The sequence below is a fragment of the Microcebus murinus genome, chromosome 21, assembly GCF_040939455.1.
Source record: "Microcebus murinus isolate Inina chromosome 21, M.murinus_Inina_mat1.0, whole genome shotgun sequence".
NCBI lineage: Eukaryota > Metazoa > Chordata > Mammalia > Primates > Cheirogaleidae > Microcebus > Microcebus murinus.
The window spans coordinates 24,993,670-25,016,081 of record NC_134124.1 but is presented as its reverse complement, the minus strand read 5'-3'; positions in this window follow the sequence as shown (position 1 = coordinate 25,016,081).

The window sequence follows — 22,412 nt, the reverse complement described above, 5'->3', positions numbered from 1 at the left end:
AGAAGATCTTGACTAGTCCGTTGGTTCACAAACAAACAGAGTGCAGCCCAGAGCGGGTAGGGACTCTGTGGTCACTTAGAGAAACTCCAGTCTGGCGCCCTCCCTGGCAGTTCGCTATGCCCAGAGCATCATCTGGTCCTGTGCTCCATCTGTTCCAGGGGCCTAGCTTTTGCTGAGGTCAGAGCAGCTCCCAAACCATCTTTTTTTTTTTCTATAGAGAGAGGATCATTCCCCTGCTTTCAGCAGACAGGAGGGAAAGCACAGAGAGAGATTAGGGGCTAGCCCAAGTCACACACCCAACTCTGACCAGAACTGATACCACACTCCTCATCTCTCCACAGTGTTCATCCTGCAAGTGATTTGGGCATGAAACTATAGATGGAAAAACAGAAACAATCAATGTCTCATTACTGTACCCATTTCCAAATCCAAACTAGCCAACTTTCACCCAAGAGGCCATCTGTGATAAAATACAAATCTCCCTTCCTTTCTACCCCAGAAGCTTGCTCTACCTGACAGTGGATGAGAGATATAGTCTGGCGAGAAGTGCAACAGACCTTAGAAGTTAATCTGCACTTTACTCCCTTGCAAATTGCCTTTGAGGTTCTACTTAAATTTTAAATAGCATCTTACCACTAACTTCCTTATCAGGCAGTTTTCCCCATTTTCAGTCCATTGCTTTAAAGTTGTATTTTTATTAAGACTTCTATATTCATTCAGGGTCATAGAATTCACATTCAGGAAGTATAGTTGATATTCAAAAATAATGGGAAAGGAATTCTGTTCTCCATTCAAGAGCATAAGAAGGGCTCAAAATAAAGGGACAACAGCACTATGTAACAAAACTCTCTCCTCCTCCATCCTTTTGTCTCCAAGTGCAGCTGTTGTCACCATCCTCCTCCTCCAATTCCTTCGCTGCCCCCACTAAGGCAGCTGTCCTTTCCTTCTCCTCTACACTGCCCTCCATCTCCCGGCCCTTTATTCTACAGTTTGATTTGGCCTCTCTCTCAGCAAGAAAGCGTCCTTCTTTTAGAAGAGGAAGAAATTGATCTTGCAATTTTGGGATTCTTTTTTGTGGGCTGTATGAGTCTAGGTCAATGTCCTCTAATTCCTACCTACTGATCCTGTTGAAAGATGTGACTTGACCCCAGAGTCACTCTTGCACATGACAGTACTTTATATATTTGACAAAATTTCTTAAGTCAATACCAGCCCTCTTTTCTGTCCTCCAAACTAACCATGCCCGCTATGAAGTCATTTCTTCTCCAGGCCTTCATATGCAACGTATGATGTGAAAATCCCATGCAAAAGGAGTCAAAAAAAACAGGGCTTGGTATTGTTGTTAACAAATCTTAATTAAGTGCTCAAATCTTAATTGAGCTAGGTATTGTTCTAAGTGCTGGGAATCAAATACTAAACAAAATCCCTTCCTTCAAAGAGTTTGCCGTCTGGTTAGGACAGACTGAAAATATATAAATAAACAAATAAACACATGAGATATCATAGAGTGATCAAACTATGGAGAAGTTCAAATAAAACACGAGCCAGAGATTTGCTGGCAGTTGGGGTGGAACTGCATCAGCTACAGTGCTCAGGGAAGACCCACGGAGGCTGTGACTTTGGAGATAAGACCTGAATCGGATGAAGGGAGCAATCATGTGACAAACTGGCAGTCCAGTGGGAAGACCTGTAGATGATGACAACTGGGCATGCCCAAGAAAAGCATCCCATTGAATTATGGAAACAGTCATGGTCTATCACCCCCTGGTGGAGAGCTTGAAAACATACGGGTAAGGAGAACACATTTTACTAGTGTGGTGAAAAGCTACAGTGAGGATTTGCGTCAGGGAATGACACAACTGATTTTGTTTTTAAAGGCTCACTTGGTTGCTATGTGGAGGCAAGAGAAGGCTGAGACACCAGCCAGGAGTGATCCAGGCAGAAGATGAGAAGTGTTTCGTCTAAGTTGGGAAGAGTGGAGATGATGAGCCTGGTTCAACTCCGTGATACAATTTGAAGGTGAAGCCAATAGGATCTTGCTTCTCCAATTGTGCCACCATGGCCTGAGGTGGTCTCCACGCCCGCACAACTTTCATGACATCTCCTCTGTTGCAGTCTCTGACACCTGTGGGCTAGAATCAAATTAAAAATGCACACGTTACCTTAGAGCAAGTCATCCATTTTAGTCACATTTCAAGTCTAAACTTCTACTTAGAAAGTAAAATTACCCCTAAAATAAAGAGAATCTAAAAATAAGTATCTCTGCCTGTAACACAGAAAATGTTTCATATGATTACATAACTGACTAGTGCCCTAAAGTCCTGCTGGTTCCAGCCCCCGACCTCCTCCTTTGGTCCTATTTACACTATATAATTAACTACTACCTTGCCCGTGGCTAGGATTAGAACTCCTAAATACCAGGACTGTTAGTTTGACTCCAGAGCCCAAGCGGTGTGGACATTTAGGAGTGATGCCACGGTACTGATTCCACTAGAGGTGATTAGTCTAATCCAGGTAATTCCATGATTTTTGCTAATGGTTGACTCTGAAATGTACATGTGACTGAGCTGGTTAATAAAAATGTTTGCAGAGAATCTTCTGGGGACTTCCATTAAAGAATCCATTATCCCTAGAAAAGAAGGACAGAAATGGCCAATCATCCTTCTCTGGGTATTATCATGTCTGGAGGTGAGACACGAAAATCTTGCAGCCATCATTGTGCATATAATTTTCCATAAAATGAAGCCTATGCTAAAGATGGCAAAATAAAAAGATAGGAAGAATTGGGTCTTTGGTGACCTTATTAAGGCACCAATTAAAAATGCCCAGAACCTGCCATAACCCTAGACATCTGGCTTTGTGAGATAAATTTCCTTTTTGCTTACACTACTCTGTATTACAGTTTTTGGGGACATTCAGCCAAATACATTCTACCAGATATGTTGAGGTCCATTCTTTTTAAATTCATGTGTGTTTGTTAAGTACCCACTATGTGTCATGGACTATTTTAGGTGCTGGTAATACAGAGGTGAATGAGGCGACACTGCCTATTCTTGGGACACTGAATATTCTCATTTAGAGGGAACAGGAAATAAGTAGAAGTAAATGAGTGATCTCAGATAACACTAAATTCTATGAAGAATAAAGCAGGGTGAGGTACAAAAGAATTACTGGGAGCCATAAGGAAAGAGAGCAAAGTCTTTCAAAAATATCAAGCCTATACAAAAGTGCACCCAGTACAAGGATGGTCATTATGGTAACATTTGTAACAGCAAAAGTAACGACAGATACTGGAAAAGCACAAATGTCCATCTATAGGGGCGGGATGAAATAAATTTTGGAAGGTTTATATGAAAAAATATATTGTCAATAAAAAAAATACTGGGTTAAAAGAATGCTTGTGATTATATGACAAGTTCTCTAAAACATATTATTAATAAAAATAAAAAGCTGAGAATAGTATGTAAAGTGTTATCCCAATTCTGGGAATTATGCAAAGAATAGATGAATATAGACAGGTAGATTGATAGAGATATGGATATATAGATAGAGAAAGAGATCGATATAGATAGAGACAAAGATGATAGGGAGAGATAGAAATAGAGATATATTTCTGTACGGATATGTAGGAAGGTTTATCAGTGTTTACTTTTAATAAGAGAGACAGTAGAAGAGGTAGAGAAAAAAAGGGACTTTTTTTTTATTTCCTGCCTTCCTGTACAGTTTTAGAATTTATTTTACCATGTACATTTTTAATTTATATAGTAAATACATTTAATTTTTTTAATTACATTTGAATTTTTTCCAGGGCAAATTAGAATCCAGGAATATTAAATGTATAATAAGTAGAAATTATTGCTTAGGAGGAATGGATTTTGACACACATGATATCAGAGGAGGAGAACTTAAATTGAAATAGAAACTAGGCAAAAAATGAGGCCATCTGTTCTACCTGGTGTCACCTGGCATATACTATCCCCACCACCAGGGGTAAATGCTGCAGGAAAACATTCTACCACCAGAAGCTTTGCAACTACCAAGAACAGCATTGTATGGGACTGGCTGCCAGAATCATGCACAAAATAATTTCAGAGCAGAGAGATGATGGAGGATGATTTTAGAAATATACCTGAGAATGTCAGAAGAGGCCCTAATCCCAACAGATTATGAAAGCACCTGGGCAAGGGGCCCCCAGGGCAAGGGACTTCTGAGGACCTGGAGGTTGATAAGAAGATGGAAGGTTATTGCCAGGTAAATTCACATGAGCTTCCATAGACTCTTCCTCCCAGGTCCTTTGACTGAAGCCAGGCCAAGAACCATGCTGATTTCACTTAAGCTGTGACCACCCACTTCACTGACCATGTGTTTTGAAAAATCCTCATCTGCTACATATCAAACCCATATTGGTGACATGATGAGCAGGTCTCCAAAGGAGGCTGACTCGAAGCCAACCTCAAGAGCATACCAGACTAGGCAATCCACTACAGTAACAAAGATTAGGGGATGGGTGCTTTCCTGGACTCCTGATTTTTGTGTCTTTTAATTTTGTCTTCTTGTCTCAACCTCATATGGTTGATGGTTAGAGAGTTGCTTTTCTGATAAACAGCTCATATGGTAAGAAATGATAGGTCAGGATGAAGAAAGTAGGTTTTTATTCATCCATGGAAGACTCCATGCAGTCAAAGTATTGTTCTGTGAGAGCTAGCCTTCAATGTGTCACATGTAGTCACTTAATGGTAACGAGGGTGCTGTCAACGTTGGGACTTTTTGCTGTTCCATACATTAACTGTGTTGGTTCAACCAGATCCTTTAATCTCTTTCTCCCTTGCTTTGTTCATTCCTAAAGTAAGATATTAGGCAGGGGTGACAACCCAGGGAAAGGGAAGGGATAGAAGATACACAGGGTCTTGGCCTCCATTGGTTTGTTCAGTAATCTTAATCTCTAAAAGGTTTTCTCCAATGCAAAGCAAGCAACATTGCCACGTGTGTGCCTTCCCAGAGCACAAAACCAGCATCGCTAATTCTCTGCATCAGCACTTGATCCAATTGCTTCTAGAGGAGGCCTCGGGGCTTCAGGCAGCTATTCTAGAAGTGACAAGTAAGCTGGTCTACCTGCCATCCCTGCAGCTGTTAGGCAAGGCTTTTTCTTTGAATCCTATCCACAGTTTGGACGCCAAAAGTGTCAATTTCCCTTGCATTTGTGCGATGTGATTGTGTGGTTTAGTAGATCATGTTGTTGCTAATGGATAACTAGTGAGGAGCTTTTAATTTGCACAGAACAGATTCTTATGCTGAAAAGGAAGCCAAATTTTGCTCATGGATCATCATTTGTCATTGAGGGAAAGCCTGGAAATGTGTGAGTTCCTATTAAATTACTTTCTTGAGGCTCTCTGAAGATATTAAAAACAACTCTTTATAGAGACAAGAAATGTTAACCTTTTGTCTCTCCACCACCTTTAGAGGTCTCCTTTCAAAGCAGGTGGGGGTGCAGAGAATTGAGCAGAGACCAAGAATTAATTGTGCCATGAATATTAATGGTTAGAGCCACTGATGAAAAGGCCTTAATCCATCTTCTTCTCCTATCTATATGCCTCCCACTGTGCACAGCTTGGTCAGTAGTCAAATCAGGACCTGCCCTTGGCGAGACTTGTCTACTGACTCTCCCAGCCTGAAACTTCACAAAACACTCACCTAGCTGAGTCAGGGTTTTCCCTGGAACCCTGCCCTTATTCTGCCTGCATGCCAAATCACTCTAGACATCGCACTAGGTTAATATTCCATTCACTTTCAAGCCCTTCCAGTTAACAAAAATATTTTGAGCACCCATTATGTGAAGACAACATTATAGGTGGTGGGCATCCAGCAATATACAAAGCAAAGAAAACTAGATCTTTCATTCTAATAAATAGATAAATTCTAATAAGTAAAACCTAAAATTCATCAGATGATGATAAGTGCTTTGTAGCAAAATAAGGCAGGCAAGGGGACCTGGGAATGGAGTGGGGGAAAGGAGCTAGGTTTTGATTTCAAGCTGGATGGTTAGGAAAGCCCTCACTGAGAAGGTGATGGTTGAACCACATCCAAGGAAGCAAAGATCAAGTTTGGATCCAAGGAGGAGGCATGCCTGTGTGTCTGTGAGCAGCAAGGAGGCCAAAGGGGTTAGGACACAGTGAGCAAAGGAGGATAACAGGAGGTGAGGTCAGGGCTACCAGGTAGACTGAGGGAAGCAAATTGCATGGGGCTTTATAGGTCATTATGAGGGGTTTAGATTTTTCTCAAGAAAAGATGAATAGAGGGGGTGCTGTCTTAGTTTCACATTGCTGCTATTATAAATTTGTTGTAAATCACCACAAGTTTAGCAACTTAAAACACCACAAATCTATTCCCTTATAGTTCTGAAAGTCAGAGATACAAAATAAAACTTCACTGTGCTAAGGTCAAGGTATAAGCAAGGCTGATTCCTTCTGGAAGCTGTGAGGAGAAAATCTGTTTCTTTGCCCTTTTCAAGGTCGAGTGACCACCTGTATTCCTTTGCTTGGCCCTTCCTCCATCTTCAGTACTCACGCCAGTCTCTGCTTTCATCGTCATGTCACTTTTTGTTCAGATTCTGACTACACCAGCATCTCTCTTACGAAGCCTGTAGTGATTACATCAGATCCACCCTGATAATCCAGGATGATCACCCCATCCCAAGATCCTTAACCATATTTGCAAATTCTGTTTTGCCATATAAGGTAATATTCATAGGTTTCAGGGATTAGGACATGGATATGTTAGGGAAGGGGCATTGTTCAGCCTACCACAGATACTCTGTTTTTACTCACACTTCCAAAGGCTTCTCTGGCTGTTCTGTTGAAAATAAACTTTTGGAGTGTGAGGGCAGAAACAAGGAAACCAGTTAGGTGGCTCTTACAATACCTCAGGGAGGAAGGTGATGATGGTTTAGTCCAGGATGGTGGCAGCAGAGATATTGAGAAGTCATATCTTGGAAATGTTTTAAAAACAAAACCAACATGTTTTGCTGATATGGATCATGAGAAAAATAGAAGAGAGACTGATCCCTCCAGGACTTTTAGTCTGAGCAGCTAGAAGGATAGATATGCTTTTCCCTAAGTGGGAAAGATTTTTGAAGGAGCAGATTTGGAAGAAAGATAATAAATTTTTTAAATATTAAATTAAATATTAATACTTAATATTTAAACTTAAAATTAAATATTAATATTTAATATTTCTATTGAAGATCCAAATTGAGTTGTCAACATTTGAATTAAATGTTAGCACTTGAACCTAAACAGCTGCATCAAACTAGATTTTACCATAACTGTGCACTGAGAGTTATTACACATTGTACTTTAAACACCATTTGGTTATTCCTTGCGTATAATTTACACAGGAACATCATGAGAACAGGGAAACATGGAAGACAGGCAATAGCAGGTCAGGATTCATGAACTACCTAAACTCTGGCTATAGAATCCAAGAGACCCCAAAACTCATTTAACACTAACTCAGTATGTATTTGCAAGTACAGTTACAATTTCCAAGGTTGGCACCAAGATCTACAAAGATCTTTTTGTATCTTGGTTTATGGTCTATTTTAATGGTCCTAAACTCTGTTTTGCATCAGAATCAGTAGAGGAGAGTGTTAAAAATGCGACTTCCTAGACCCCATCTTCAAATCTGATTCAGGAGGACAAGATGGTAGTAGTAGTGGTCTGCAACACAGATAATGGTAGGAAAGTGGAAAGGGGGAATGGATGGATTGTAGTAATTGAGTTCAAGTGGTAGCTGTCATTAACAGTTAAGAATTCCTTGAAGCACTTACCATGGGTAAGTATGATCTCACTTTACTCTCACAACTTTAAGAAGTGGGAGGAAAGTACTTATTATTAGTCTCATTTTACAGATGATAAGACTGAAACTCTTAGGAATTAGATTACTTTCCAGATGACATGGCAGCCAAGGCAGAGCTGGTATTTTCAGCTGAGTTTGTTTGTCTCTGACTATAACCATGATGGTACCCAGTATTCCCTGTTGGGGATGGGAACATGATGGATGCACGGTTGGAAGTATGGAGGTGTGATTCTAAGGTCCTGTTGATAATGTCTTATGTTGACATAAGTATGGCAAGCTCTGGAGCCAGACTGGCTGGTTTCAAATCTATACTCTGCCACTTGCCAGCAATGGTACCTTGGCCATGCTATTTCATCTTTCTAAGTCTCGCTTTTCTCCTCTACAGATGAGATACAAGTAGCACGTATATCATAGGTTTTTGTGTTGGTTAACAAAGACGATACATTGAAGTCTTATTCACCATAGCCAACAACATCTCTCCATGGCCTGCTACCTCTTTCCTCCTCAACCTCGTATGTGTGCTACTGTTCGCCATTGTAAATCTTGCTCAAGAGATATTGGCTTTTTTTATTTCACACACAAACTGGTTCATTTGGGGCATTTACCTTGGAATGCTCAACTACCTAGAAAACTACACCCTGCCAGACCATAACATTGCAAATTCTTTCTTACTCATTGAGGTTTCAGTCTCTCCCATAAGTAAGTTTTCCCTGTACACCCAACTGAAGTAGCTTTCTGTTTCCTGTCACTATCATAATACTGTTTTATTTATGTTTTCATAATATTTATCATTATCTGAATTTGTGTTGTTTATTTGTTTATTATTATCCCTACAACTAGAATTTAAGGTGTAGAATGTCATTTGTTCTCTGCTACAGCTCAAGCTCTTAAAACAGTACCTGACATTTAGAGGGAATGCAATGAATATGTGTAGAAAGGAAGAAAAGAAGAGAGAGAAAAAGGGAGGGGAAGAGAGAAAGAAAGAGACACTGAGAGACAGAGAGAGAAAGAAAAGTACTTAGCATATCACATAATGTATACTAAAAAAATACTAAATACTAAAAATACTAAAAAAAAAACTATTACTATTATTACTAAAAATTATCTATTAAATACCTACTCTGACCCAGGCACTGTGCTAAGCTAGATTTCTCAGCCTTGCAGCAGGGCATATTCCTCTAAACCCATATTGTGTAGGGACTGAAAGAGTTATGGAGGGAACCTACAGTGGGAATCTCTAACTCCCAGGGCTCGTTGAATTCAGGACTCACACCCACATTTTTAATATCTTTAGAAAATCCACATTGGACTAGAAACAATCCCATGTACATAATTCATTCTCTAAGCCCATACCAGACAGAGTGACCGAACAGATGGACTCTGCATTGCACCTGGGAGTCCAGCCAACTCTAGCTGTGCTGGCTGCATTGGAAAATCTTACAGAAATGGGGTAGAATTTCCAAATTTCCAAAGGGGAGTAAGATCCTAAGTCCCACTTCCAATTTTGAATCACCTAACATTATGGCTTTTAAATGGACTTTTTAATTGTTTTTCTTCACTTAATGTTTGTTCCTTTTCCATCAGGGATGATGAGACATCACTCAGCACCTCTGCCAACCTCATCACCACAATTATCTCCCTGGAAGAGAATGGCTGTTTGGGGGAAGAGATACAGCTTCTCCAGGGAATCAAACACACACATCCCCTCTTCTGCAGGGTTGTGGGCATTGAGAGGAATTTTGGGATTCCATCTTCCTTCACCAACTTGAATTAACAATGAGGTAGAAATGTCCTTTAATTGAGACTGAAATAGAGTTAATTCCCAAAGCAGAACTATGGTCTGTGTTAGGAAGAACTTTTGAGTTCCCCCTTGGGCATCTGGAATGAGTTTTTAAAGTTGGCAAGACCAGCGACTTGCCCTGCTTTGGAAATACCCATTCTATCCAGACTTGGAGCCTGTCAGTCTAAATGTTGGGCCTTTTCTTGTCCTTTTAGCTTTGGCAAAGTGAGCGTTGGAATTCAGTTCACTTCAGCAAATATTTATAGAACATATACTATATACCCATGTGTTAGGGTTACCATGGTAAACTAGGCACTAGGTAAACTAGTTAACCGAGGTAACTAGGTTTACCACGGTAAACTGGGATTATGATCTCTCATGGAGATCATAATCCAGTGGGAAATAAAGGCAAGGAAATAATTCTTTACAGCCCAATTTGATGAAAATTAGGCTATTTATATTATAGGGTATATTATAGAGCACTTTTTGGAGCCCAGAAAAAGCCTACCAGAGAAAGCAGTATCCTAAGTCCAAACCTGAATGGTAAGGTTTACCTGAAAGAATTCTGGATCACAAGTCAATGGACCAGAATCCAGGCCCTATTCTCCAAGTTATACGCCTTATAACCATAAGCAAGTCATTTAAGATCAAAGAACATCAGTCTTTTCTCATTTTGGAATTGAGGTTAATAAAACCTGATTCAGCCATATCAAAGAACCAGGTTTAAAAAAATCCATGTGCAAATGCTTGGTAAATCTAAAGCATTTTCCAAAATGCAGGACAAGATATTAGATGAAGTGCATTTGCTATAAGTACTCCAGTATTCCAGCCTGCATGTGCTTGGATTGGGCCAGAAAGTTTGGTTTCATCATTTCCCAGCGTCATTTATCTCTGAAAGTTCTTGAGGTTATTTTGTAATCGAGCTCCACAAATATAGACCCAAATTTATTGCTAGCTTAACTCTGCTGATACTCAATCTTATTCTCTGCCACACCCAAAGCTCTGACCCCATAAGATTTTCTCTACTTTTTATACTTTCCTAGGAAACAAAACAGCATGATCCATGGATATTTACTAGTATGATTTATGGTTTGTCAGCATATTTGGGGATAAAATGTTAATATTCTAAACACCATGGTTGAATCACATTCAAACTAAAACAGGATTCTATTTCATAGCAAATAAGAGGAACAAGTGCTTCCATGGTAATATAGCAAGATTTGTTTTCATGTCTCATCTTTCATAAAGCACAATAGCACTTTTAACTCATAGGGCATCCCTTTCACCTATCATCTTTGGAGGCAAGTTAAAGAGCTCCTCTCCTAAACTGATATATATTTTTGTCACTAATGAATGTGTTCATCTCCAAGTGTGATCTGAGATCACCTATGAGATAGCAAACCAAACTCTAGAAACTCTGGGCCCAGTGCCCAGAAAAGCAATGTCAATTTCTTAAATAGATTTGCACAAAATAAAACACCCAATATGAAAAGTGAGTTGAGAAGGCAAAAGATAACCTGAAAGTAAACAAGAAGAACCATTAAGTATTAATCTACTGGGATAATAACTATGTCCTGCCCTATGTGATCCTAATTTGAAATAAGCAACTACTCTTTCTTAGAAACAGACTTTTCCAGAAAACCTTTGATCTAGATAAAGTCTCTTCCATAGCTCAGAAATCTAAGATAAATGCCACCTCTCAACTAAACACGAACTCTAGACTTGCATGATTTGAGCAAGGATTCAAACTGATAAGGTATTAATAAAACTAAAGCAGTGGGTTGAGATAATAATTGTGGAGAAATCTTTTTTTCCAGGAGATGTTGTTATTCATTAAAATTTGGCTGAGGACTTCTGAAATCAGATGTTTCCATCTAAAGGGTTTTCTTTAGCAGAGAGTGTAGTGAAACGGTTAAAAACCTGAATTTTGGAATCTGGTTATGGTAACTCTTGTACTGTTCGCATTTGGGGCTAATATAGAAGAGCATTAATTTCCCTTTCTACCAAAAGGATGAAATCTAAGGAAAGAGCTTAAGAATATTTTAAAAAGTGAAGGTATCAAAATCTTCTTCCAGAGCATCAGCTAAAAGAAATTAATAATGGGGTAGTATAGAGAAGGTAAGTTGAGGATGCTTTCACATTTAAGAAACATCTCCTAGCATAACTGAGACAGAAACATCTACTTGTGCTCAATCCAGAAGATGATTTAAGGGCATTTAACCTCTCAATTTACATTTTCTCTAAAAGAGTGATATATTTCTCTCCAAACTTGAAAGAATCACTGAGGTGGCATAGAGATGCCTCTGAAACACAAAGTTGACACTATTAGAATTAATGATTTCTCCTTCCTGTCCTAATTTTAGCATTCTCTTCTATTATAGACTATATTTAATGTTGCCCTATTTTGAATCCTTAAGTTACATGTTTCCTCCATTTCTATACTATGTATTGCATCAAGATGGAGACCAAACATTTTGCCTTCTCTTTCTTTTCTCACCTTGCCCACTAAGCCCTATAAATCATAAGTGTCCACAAAATATTTGGTCATAAAGAAAATAGATGAGTGAAGTTGGATTTTCAAAGAGTCATAATTTTTCTTCCTACCAAGTCTTGTCCCTTGCAAAATGAGAAAAATATAATCTTTAATTAAGTACCCTCATAGCTACTTTCTTACTACTTACTCTTCCCACTAGGGTCTTCTTATTTTGCCTGCTTCTTTCTCTGTAGACAGATATATCTTCCAAACTGTCATGTATCAAAACTTACCTGTCTTACTTCCCATTTATGAAAAGGATTATATTTTTTCATATTTTCAAGGTAAAAACTGCTTTTGTGGTAAACTAACCCATGACTCAATAGCTAATGATATATAGTATCCTAGGTGGACTAGTCCTAACAATTTTATAGGGGGTCCCTAAAGACACAATGTTTTTATGAAAAGACTGAATGTCTAATTCTAGACTGTTTAATAGGCCAATAGAAAGATGGGTTAGATTTTGGAGAAGTTTTCTAGTACCCTTCAAATATCTCAGCCTGCAACTTGCTTTAAGATCTAGTTAGGAACAAGCATCCACACAAAAAAATATGAAAAATAAAGATGAAAGAAAGCATCAATCATTCGATTTTCAAAAAGTCAAGTCTAGGCAACTGGTGCCAAAAGCCTCAAAAATGAACAGCTGCTTGAGATGATCTTGTATTTTATGCATTTAAATATATTAATCTTAGAAATATGAACAAAAAGTCAGCAAAGCTGCTGCTTTATTCTTTGAAAGCCCAGCTCTTCATGCTGCCCTTCTCCACTTGATTTTCTTGCATCTGTTATTTTTCAGTAGGTTGCCAGAATTCTGAGATGTAAATGATCATTACAACTTAAATAGACCATTTTGGCTAAAGAGAAAATACAAAGGGGAAGTAATAGGGAAAGAAAATCTGCTATGGTCTGGATATAAAGCGAGGTGACTGCAGGGAACTTGCTTCTAGGTAGGAGTAATTGAAGAAAGACAGCTTAATGTTATAGCTCCTCTTTGATTTTTAGAAGAAGAATACTTAGCTGAACATAGAAGAAGAATAAAGAATAGAAGAAAGTAACAAACCATAGGGGGGAAAGCAGGTCTTAGAATAAGGACACCTGCTCTGCCACTTATAGGATGCTTTATTTTTTATTTATTATTATTTATGTTTTATTTCAGCATATTACGGGGGTACAAATGTTTAGGTTACATATATTGCCTTTGCCCCACCAGAGTCAAAGCTTCAAGCATGTCCAGCCACCAAAGGGTGCACACCACAACCTTTAGGTGTAAATACACCTATCCCCTCCTGGCCCCTCCCACCTGTCTGATACCCAATGAATATTACTACTAAATGTACAGGTAACTGTTGATCAGTTAATACCAATTTGATGATGAGTACATATGGTGCTTGTTTTTCCATTATTGTGATATTTCACTTACTAGAATGGGTTCCAGCTCTATCTAGGATAATACAAGAGGTGCTAGATCACCATTGTTTTTTGTGGCTAAGAAGAGCTCCACGGTATATGTATACTGCATTTTCTTAATCCACTCATGTATTGATGGGCACTTGGGTTCTTTCCATGTCTTTGCAATTGTGAATTGTGCTGCTATTAGCACCTGAGTGCAGATGTCTTCTTTTCATTTTGGATATATGCCCAGTAATGGGATTGCTGGATCAAATGGTAGTTCTACTTGTAGGTCCTCTGCCTCTGCTTCCAGTGAGAACACAAAGAAAAGAAGAACTAGAACACAGATCTGAAAGAGAAATCAGCGGTCTAAACCAAAAACTTCCTCACCAGGAAATATTCACAAAATATACATCAAACAAAGGGCTAATATCCAGAACCCACAAAAAACTCAAACAAATAAAAAGAAAAAATAAATAAGTCCATAAAAAAGTAGATGAAAGACATAAACAGATTGTTTTTAAATGAAGATAGACAAATGGCCAATAAGCATATGAAAAAATGCTCAATATCACTAATCATCAGGGAAATGCAAATTAAAATCACAATGAGATGCCACCTTACTCCTGTTAGAATAGCCAAAAAAAAAAAAAAAAAAAGTCAAGTAAAAATAGATGTCAGCACAGATGCAATGAAAAGGGAATGCTTATTCTCTCTTGGTGGTGATGTAAACTAATACAACCGCTGTAGAAAACAGTATGGCATTTCTTCAAAGAACTAAAAGTAAACCTACCATTCCATTCAGCAACCCCACCAGGTACCAGGTGTCTACCTAAAGGAAATGAAATCACTTTATTAAAAGACTCTTGCACCCAAATGTTTATTGCAGCACAATTCATAATTCACAACTGCAAAGATATGGAATCAACCTACGTACCCATCAACTGATAAGTGGATAAAGAATATGTGGTGTGAATACACACACACACACCATGAAGTACTACTCAGCCATAAAAAGGAATGAAATAATGTTTCATTTCAGCAACTTAGATGGAACTGGAGATCATTATCCTAAGTGAAGTATCTCAGGAATGGAAAAACAAATGCCAGGTATTCTCACTTGTAAGCAGGAGCTGAATCAGGGATGTATATGCTCATAAAGTGGTGTATTGGACATTTCAAACTAAGCAGGGGGTAGTAGGTCATGGGGTGAGGGGTAAAAATCTACCTTTTGTGTACAATGTACACTATTCTTGTGATGAGTACACTGAAAGCCCTGACTTCAGTATTATACAATTCATCCCTATAACAAAAAAACACTCTTACCTCCTAAATCTATTGAAACAAAACGAAACAAAACTTGCTCACCCTGAAGCTGGTTAGGCATCAAATCAGAGATGAGAAAGACCACAGCCTGTGCACCAGATCACTTTTAAGGACTCTTTCATTACCAGCATCAATAAAGGAAGAGAATGAGAATCAAGTTTCACTCCAAATCTCAATTTTTTTCTTTCTAACCAATATGTTCACCCCTACCCTTCAGACACTTCTGAGCATACTTGAGTAGTGACTCCACCTTAGCAATGGAAAAGAATCTGCAGGGCTCCCATCTATCTTAAATATTCCAATGGCCCAATTCCTTCTTCTTAAGGACACATGTCCTCTTACTTTTTTTCCAAGACATTATCGGGTTTAGATGGGCTCAGTCATCTCTGCCAATGGTCAAGCCATTGGGTTCATTTATGATTCTCTTAACTAATTACTGAAAACCTGCTATGTGACATGCTTGTACAGGACCAGGGGAATACTGGAGCAAACTGACTTTGTCCCTACATTCACAGGACTAGCATGTAGTGGTGGAGGCACCGTGTTATGACACACAGAGTTTTAAGATGACAATGTCACAGTCAGACTCTCCTCAAAATAGCTTTATGTCCTGTATTAGTACATAGAAATCATCAGAGGTGGGTGTTAAAATGCAGCTCCACCTTCAAGAGTTTAGTGGGTTTGGGGTAAAGCCAAAACCCAAATTTTTCACAAGTTCCCAAATCATTCTAATGTAGGCGGTCTTCATATTACATGCTGGAAACACTGCTCGATTAAAGGGTATCACTTCTTGATGATGGTTTTTTATAGAGCCCTTCTAAGTTAAAGCAGGCCAGATTGTATTTCTTTCCACTTTAATAAAGGAATTACTCAAAATTAAATCTCTCTGCTTTACTCTCTTCCTCTCGTATTACAAAGGCCTTCGGGGAGCTGTTTTAATTAAGTAATTCATAGAGAGAACACCTGTTCAGGTGTGCCTTGGCTTTACTTGGAAAACAATGATTAAAAACCAAATCTCACTGTTCCTGGAAGGAGACATGCACCTATTTGTTTGAAGGCATAAACAATATTTGCAAAATGGGGAAGGGCAGATAGAACGTATGTTAGACTGCATGTAGAGTCAAGCACCATCTGATGATATTGACTTGACACATGTAAGGAAGACAAACATGTTTCATCTCATGTAACCATTCTAGTCACTGAAGGTGGCAGTATGAAGCTTTTCTCTTTTTTTAAATAAATTTTATTGTGTATATTTGAGGTTTACAGCATGATGTTAAGAGATACACATAGAAAGTAAAGTGGAGCTTTTTAATGAGAATAATCCTAAAATTAGACTTCTAATGAGTGTAGAAGGCATGAGATGATGGCACAAATGCTTGACAGGCTTGAGTCCCTGCTCCTTCAAGACAAGGGTATGAGTGAGTGACAGACTACAGATAAAGCATGGCCAGTTAGAATGATGCCAAGATAGACATCATCATATCCCCAATCCACCGAGGCCCATGAGAGACTTCTGAGCACTTAACCTACTACCAAGAAGGCAAGACCATGTCAACCAGGGTTGCTATTTTCTCTGCCTTCCCCAATGACACAGTCAGATGCTCTGTTAATGGTCTTTTCATGTTCTAAGTCTTTTGCTTTCTCCCCTTAACATGAAAATGGGAAAATGAAGGTACAATTTACATTGTGAGGCCAGCTTGACAAGACATTGGCACAACCTATAACAGGAGGGGAAAAAAAAAACACCTCAAATTCTAAATAAAAAATAACTGAAAACCATGCCACATTTCAGTGGATAGAAATTCTTTGACTCTGGCTGGGAATAAAAAAATAAAAATATCAGAAAGAGAGAAAATGATAGGGTTTCTGTCAAATCAAAATGCCGTATATTGCTAAGCTATATTATGAAAGTTGAAAAATTAGTGGGGGTGTACAATTTCGAAAGAGATCTTGAATGATATTCACAATGACTTTGGGTCTGCAATCTTTTATTAGTATAGCTGTGTGTAAGTTTCCATGACTAAGTCACCCATCAAGTCAAAAATCAGCCACCCATTGTGCCATGATGCTTTTTGTTAGCATCACATCAGAAAATATTTATGGACCATAAAACATGCAGAGTACAGGGTGAGACACTACAGGACGGCACAACATTAAATTCCAGGAGAGCAGCCTGTCTGTATGAGGAGACAAGATGCATATGAACCATGTTGTTCCACCATATACATGGAACTCACTACCCACATCCATACTGGCAGCTCCCACAGTAAGAAAATGATCAAAGACAGTTTCCTGCAGAAAGAAGAAGAAAATCTTGCAATGAGTCAGAGGGACCAAATAGTCATAATTTGCAGAAGAGGACCCAGTCCTGCATCCTAACCACCACATCCAAAGTCCCAGATTTTGAATTAGGTGAGTCTTTCCCTATGAAAGCACAAGGAGTTATTTAAAACATAATAAGTTCTGCTTTAATTATGAAACAAATGCAAGATAAAAATAAGGCAATATTTTCCACTGATCAAATTGGCAATATAAAATAATTATCATTAGAGCTGGCAAATCATGCTTTGGGGTTGTGTGTGATTGACTTCAACTTTTCTTGAGGGACAACTGGCAATGTGTATCAATTTAAAATTTATTATACCTTTTGGGACAAAATGTGTATCTATTTAAAATTTATTATACCTTTTGAGACAAAAAAGACTCTTTTAAGAAATCACATGATGTTGCTAAATATAAGGAACTTCACTGTGAAACTTTTATAAAAATGAAAAACCCTAGATGTCCAATAGTAGAAATTTTCTACTACATTAGTTAAATCTAGTTAAATTATGGTACATCCATATGATGACAGAATTACAAAGGAGAGAATGTTTAATAACTTAGAAAATATTCATAACAACTGATGAGGAATGTGATCCAATTCTGGCTTTAAAAATATTTGCATTAAAAAGCATCTAAAAATCTAGAAATGGTCTCACCAAAATATCATTCAATGATGGTTCTCTCTGAGTTCTAAAATTAAATTTGTATTCTTTTCTTTTCATTCACCTGTCACTTCCAAATTTTCTATAATGAACATTTATTACTTCAGAGACCAGAAAAAACATGAAAAGTATTCATTTCACCATGAAGGAGAGAAGTCAGATGGGTGAAGGTCAGTGGTTTCCATCACTCAGAGCATCAAGGTCAGATTTGCTTACCTGGCTGGCCCCGCCTGCTCCCCACCCACCCTCTTTCTTCTCTCACTATGCTCCTACCAGCTCCCTCAGCTCTAACCACACAGAGCTCCAAGTCTCTTGCCATTTTCCTTCTACCACGGAGCCTTAATGTAGTAGATTATATTATTTCTGCAACAGCCATGCTCACCCCCTTCTCTGTAAGAGTACATTCCTGCCACTGCCGGTAGGGGGAATATACATACTTGTATGTATATATGTATGTATGCTCAAAGGCGTGGGGCTTTGACCAAAGGAATGAATGCAGACACGACAGAGGCCACATCCAAGCAGAAGCTTTAAGAGCCAGGACAAGATTCCACAGTGCTTCTGATCTTCCTTTCTGCCACGAGAACAGTGTGTCCCGCTTAGGGGACATGTTGAGTCCCTAAATGAGAAGCACAGCCACAGCCCAAGCACAGCTACAGTCACCCCACAGCCTCAAGGTAATAAACCTCATGGTGGAAACCACTGAGATTTGGAGATCATTTATTGCTGCAGCAAAACTGACTACTATACCTGGTGCGTGATGTTTCTTTATCTGGAATATTCTGGTGCCACTTCTCTTTATAGTGAATATAGACACATGGTGGCAACGTCCAGGATCTCCTGAATGATAATAGTATTTAAACACTCTCGCTGTTAAAAGCACTTACACATATTAGTTCATATCATCCTGATAACAGCCCCGAGAGGCAAGTACTATTTATTGTTCTCCAGGGAGGGCCAGCACTTTGCCCAACCCACACAGTAGAGACCTGGTGGAGCCAAAGAGTCGAATCCCAGCAGCCTGGTGCCAATGTCTCCGTTTGTAACCACTGGACTATGCTGCCATTCATGACACCTGGTGAAAGGCAAAGCCAGAGGCCAGGTCATAAGCACTGGGAAAATGTGAAACTCACAGGTGAGGCAAAGACACATTGTTTTTATTGTATTACCCGATCCCCTGAGCTGCTGAAGGAGTGGGATGGACAGCCCCAAGAGAGCATTTCCCTTGGGGAAATATGGACTTAAATGTGGATTTTCCCACATCACTCTCATATCATTAGACTCCCATTAGTTCCCTCCACCCAATTCACTAGAAAAAGAGTGCCACTTACAATAACCACAGCATCAACCCCTCGAGGCCTCTGCACATCCTTTCTGTGTCCAGCAAGACGCCTACACATCTTAGGTGCTTAGTCGGATGTGATTTGAATCTAATGGCTCCTGTGGTTCGTGCCCTATGATTAAATGATTGACATGAACAAACAGTCATATGAGCTCTAATTGCCTGTATAATAACTCCATTTAGGGGAGCAGATAGGCCGTGAGATCTCATTCTGAAACTAAACCTGACTCAAGAAATTAGGCACCAGAACACTGATTGCCTCGGCCATGGACCAGGGAGAGGAACTGATTGTTGAGCCCATGCACTTGAAATCTTTTCCAGAAGTAGTAGAGCCCAAGGGAGGGGCTGGCCTTGGGGAATTAACTTAGGGACAGATAAGGTTATCTGTCACTTGGAGGTGGCAGTAGCGTGAGATCTGGGCCTCAGGTGGAGAAAGAGTAAAACCCATGGCTCAGTGTCTGTGTTGGTGTAATGCGAACAGGACAATGATATCACTCTAAGGCCTCTTACAGATGGACTATCTGTGAGGCTAAGACTCTCTTCTCTGACAAAGCTCAATTGTGAGTTAAAGGGAGGAGGAAGATGCTGGAGTCAGCTGAAAAATTCCTGATGGCAGGGGTAGAAGAGTGAGTTGGAAAGAATGGGATCCCCAACTGGGTCTTACACGCACCAAGAAAGGCCAGGCTGGGAACACAGAATTTAGATGTATTCTAGGGCAACATTTCTGCAAGTACAGGTGCACATCAGAAACACCTAGGGGAAATTTTTAAAATATAGATTCCTTGGCCCTCATGGAATCTGAGGGTTGCATGCAGAAATCTGCATTTTTAACACCTCATATAATTCCTATGAATTCTAATATCTGGCAATCTCTGATCTGAAAGAAAATAATACTAACTTGCCAGGGTAGGGAAATAAAATCCTAAATCCTTAGATTTGGGACATGAGCAATGATTATTCTTTTTCAAAGATAATTTAACTCATCTTTAAGGTCACCTGTGGATTCAGTAGAATAGCCATTAATTGGGGTGACTGATTGCTTTTTAATAACAGACATGGGATGCATTGCTAAACTTTTTTTTTTTTTTTTTTTTTTTGCTTATTTCCCCAATACTACAAAGAGAACAAACTAGAATCTCCTTTGGGCTAGGTGATCAGATTTCAAAATGTTGCTCTAGTTCTCTCTGTTGCATCTGTCCTGAGAAAGTCCTTTACCCTAGGGGTAAAGGTGCAATACAGCCAAATCTCTGGTACTAGAGACAGAGTCTCCATGGCCTGTACTGCAGTCATTGTGTGGCAGCAGCCAGGCAGAGACCCCTGTCTCCTAATACCTAGCCCTTATTTCCCTATAGTTTTTAAAGCAAGCATTAGAAAACAGATACTCTCCATTTTCTCAAGTCTGGTCCAAAGTCCCAAGTTCTTGCTCTAACTAACCCAGATGCTCTCTCAAAATAAATCCTAGGGGCCAGAGCCTGGCCTGTGGGGACCAGAGCTAACAACCCACCAGCTAACAGCAGCACACAGACAGCCTCTCTGGGGCACCTGAGCCGGTTAGGCCAGTCCTTCCAGGAGCCAAGAAGGAAGAGGAGGAGGGAGAGGAGGGCGGAGATGCAGGGCTTGGAACAGGAGCCTAGAATGGATGAGGAGGGCGGGACTAAGCAGGCCAGGCTAGGAGAAATCTGGGTGGAGGAACTATGTTCAGGCATGCGACGCTGAAGGCAGGGCTTCTAGAAGGTGTTGGGGCTGGCTGCTTCAACCAGGGATGAGAAGGAGGCTCTCTGGCTGTCACTCCCCTTTGATGGGATACCTGGGGGTGGTAGCAGTGCAGCCTTCTTTCCTAGTGCCCCAGCAGAATAAAAATGCTCAAGCACTGCTGACTCCACCTGCCATAGCTGTAGATCCTGAACCAAGGAGGGAGAAGGTAAGCATTCTGCTAGATCCTAAGATTGGGGGGGTGGCCTTTTCTTCTCAGTTCTCCCCACCGCCTGCTGGCCAGGGGTGGGGATGCTACTTCAAAGGGAGCCTTCAAGGCTGCTCTTGACCTCTGTACTCTGAGTCCTGGGGCTGTAGCTTTGTCTACCCCCAGCCACCAGCAACTCCAGGCTCCCAAGGACCCTCAATCCTCTATTTGGGAAGCTCTTTGCCCAAGCCAGCAGGCCTAGGGCATGCAGTTGCAGGGTTTTGAGGGCTGTTGCAGATGATGATGTTGATTGCTCTACGTAGTCCTGGCGCCTTCCACACACTCCAAAGCAGACAGCCCTTGTAGGTAAACTCTGCTACCTATGGTTTGACAATTAGTTACCTGCATGGAGAGACTACAATATAGGGGAATTAGTCATTACTTGTACTATTTCAAGGCCTCTGTCCAAAAATGTATAAAATCATTATGCAGCATTTGAAAGAAGCAAATGTGTGTGGGGAAGAGAGTGAAAGTTGAAATTTTTATGATGGTGCCTAATGAAAACAGTAATGGTAAGAGCTTATTGAAATCTTATGCTTTGCAAAGCATGACTGGGAAGCACTTTATGGATTGTCACAAGCTCGTGAGGCAGGTGTTGTTATTATCCATAATTACTGGCAAGGATGGTGAGACTCAGGGAGATTCACTGAGCCAAACCTGAGTTTACTGATCCCAGAACCCATGTGCTTGACTAATGTCACAGAGGCCAGATTTAACTGAGGGTATTCCAGACTCACAGAACTGGTGAGGACCAACTTGGGTTTATAAAGAGCTTTTCTCCAGGAAGAACAGAGCTGATAGCCTCTGTCACCAACTGCCAGGCTCACCAACTAGTTCAGAGCTCAATCTCCACTTCTCAGTCCTCATTGGCCCCTTTGTGTGGACTTGGAGACTGTTAAGCGCCCACCATCAGCAAGAGGTAACCCACATGGTCTGCGCCATTATGAACACAGAGACTGTGCAACTGAGAAGTGGAGCAAATCCTTGACGCTCCAGAACCATCCATAGAAGAGGGAAAGGAATATATTTGAGAATGGAAAGCCAGACACTGGACCAGCATGTGGTGGCCACTTAGAATTAAATCCAACCTTCGAGGTGTGGTTCACCAGACTGCTTATGACTCCAAATCTGGCCCTGTCCCCAATTTCACCTGATACCAGGTCCCCCGGCAACATTGGCTACTTCTGTCCTTGCCCTCCTCAGGACCTGTGCACTTGGTCTTCCTTTTGCCTGGAACA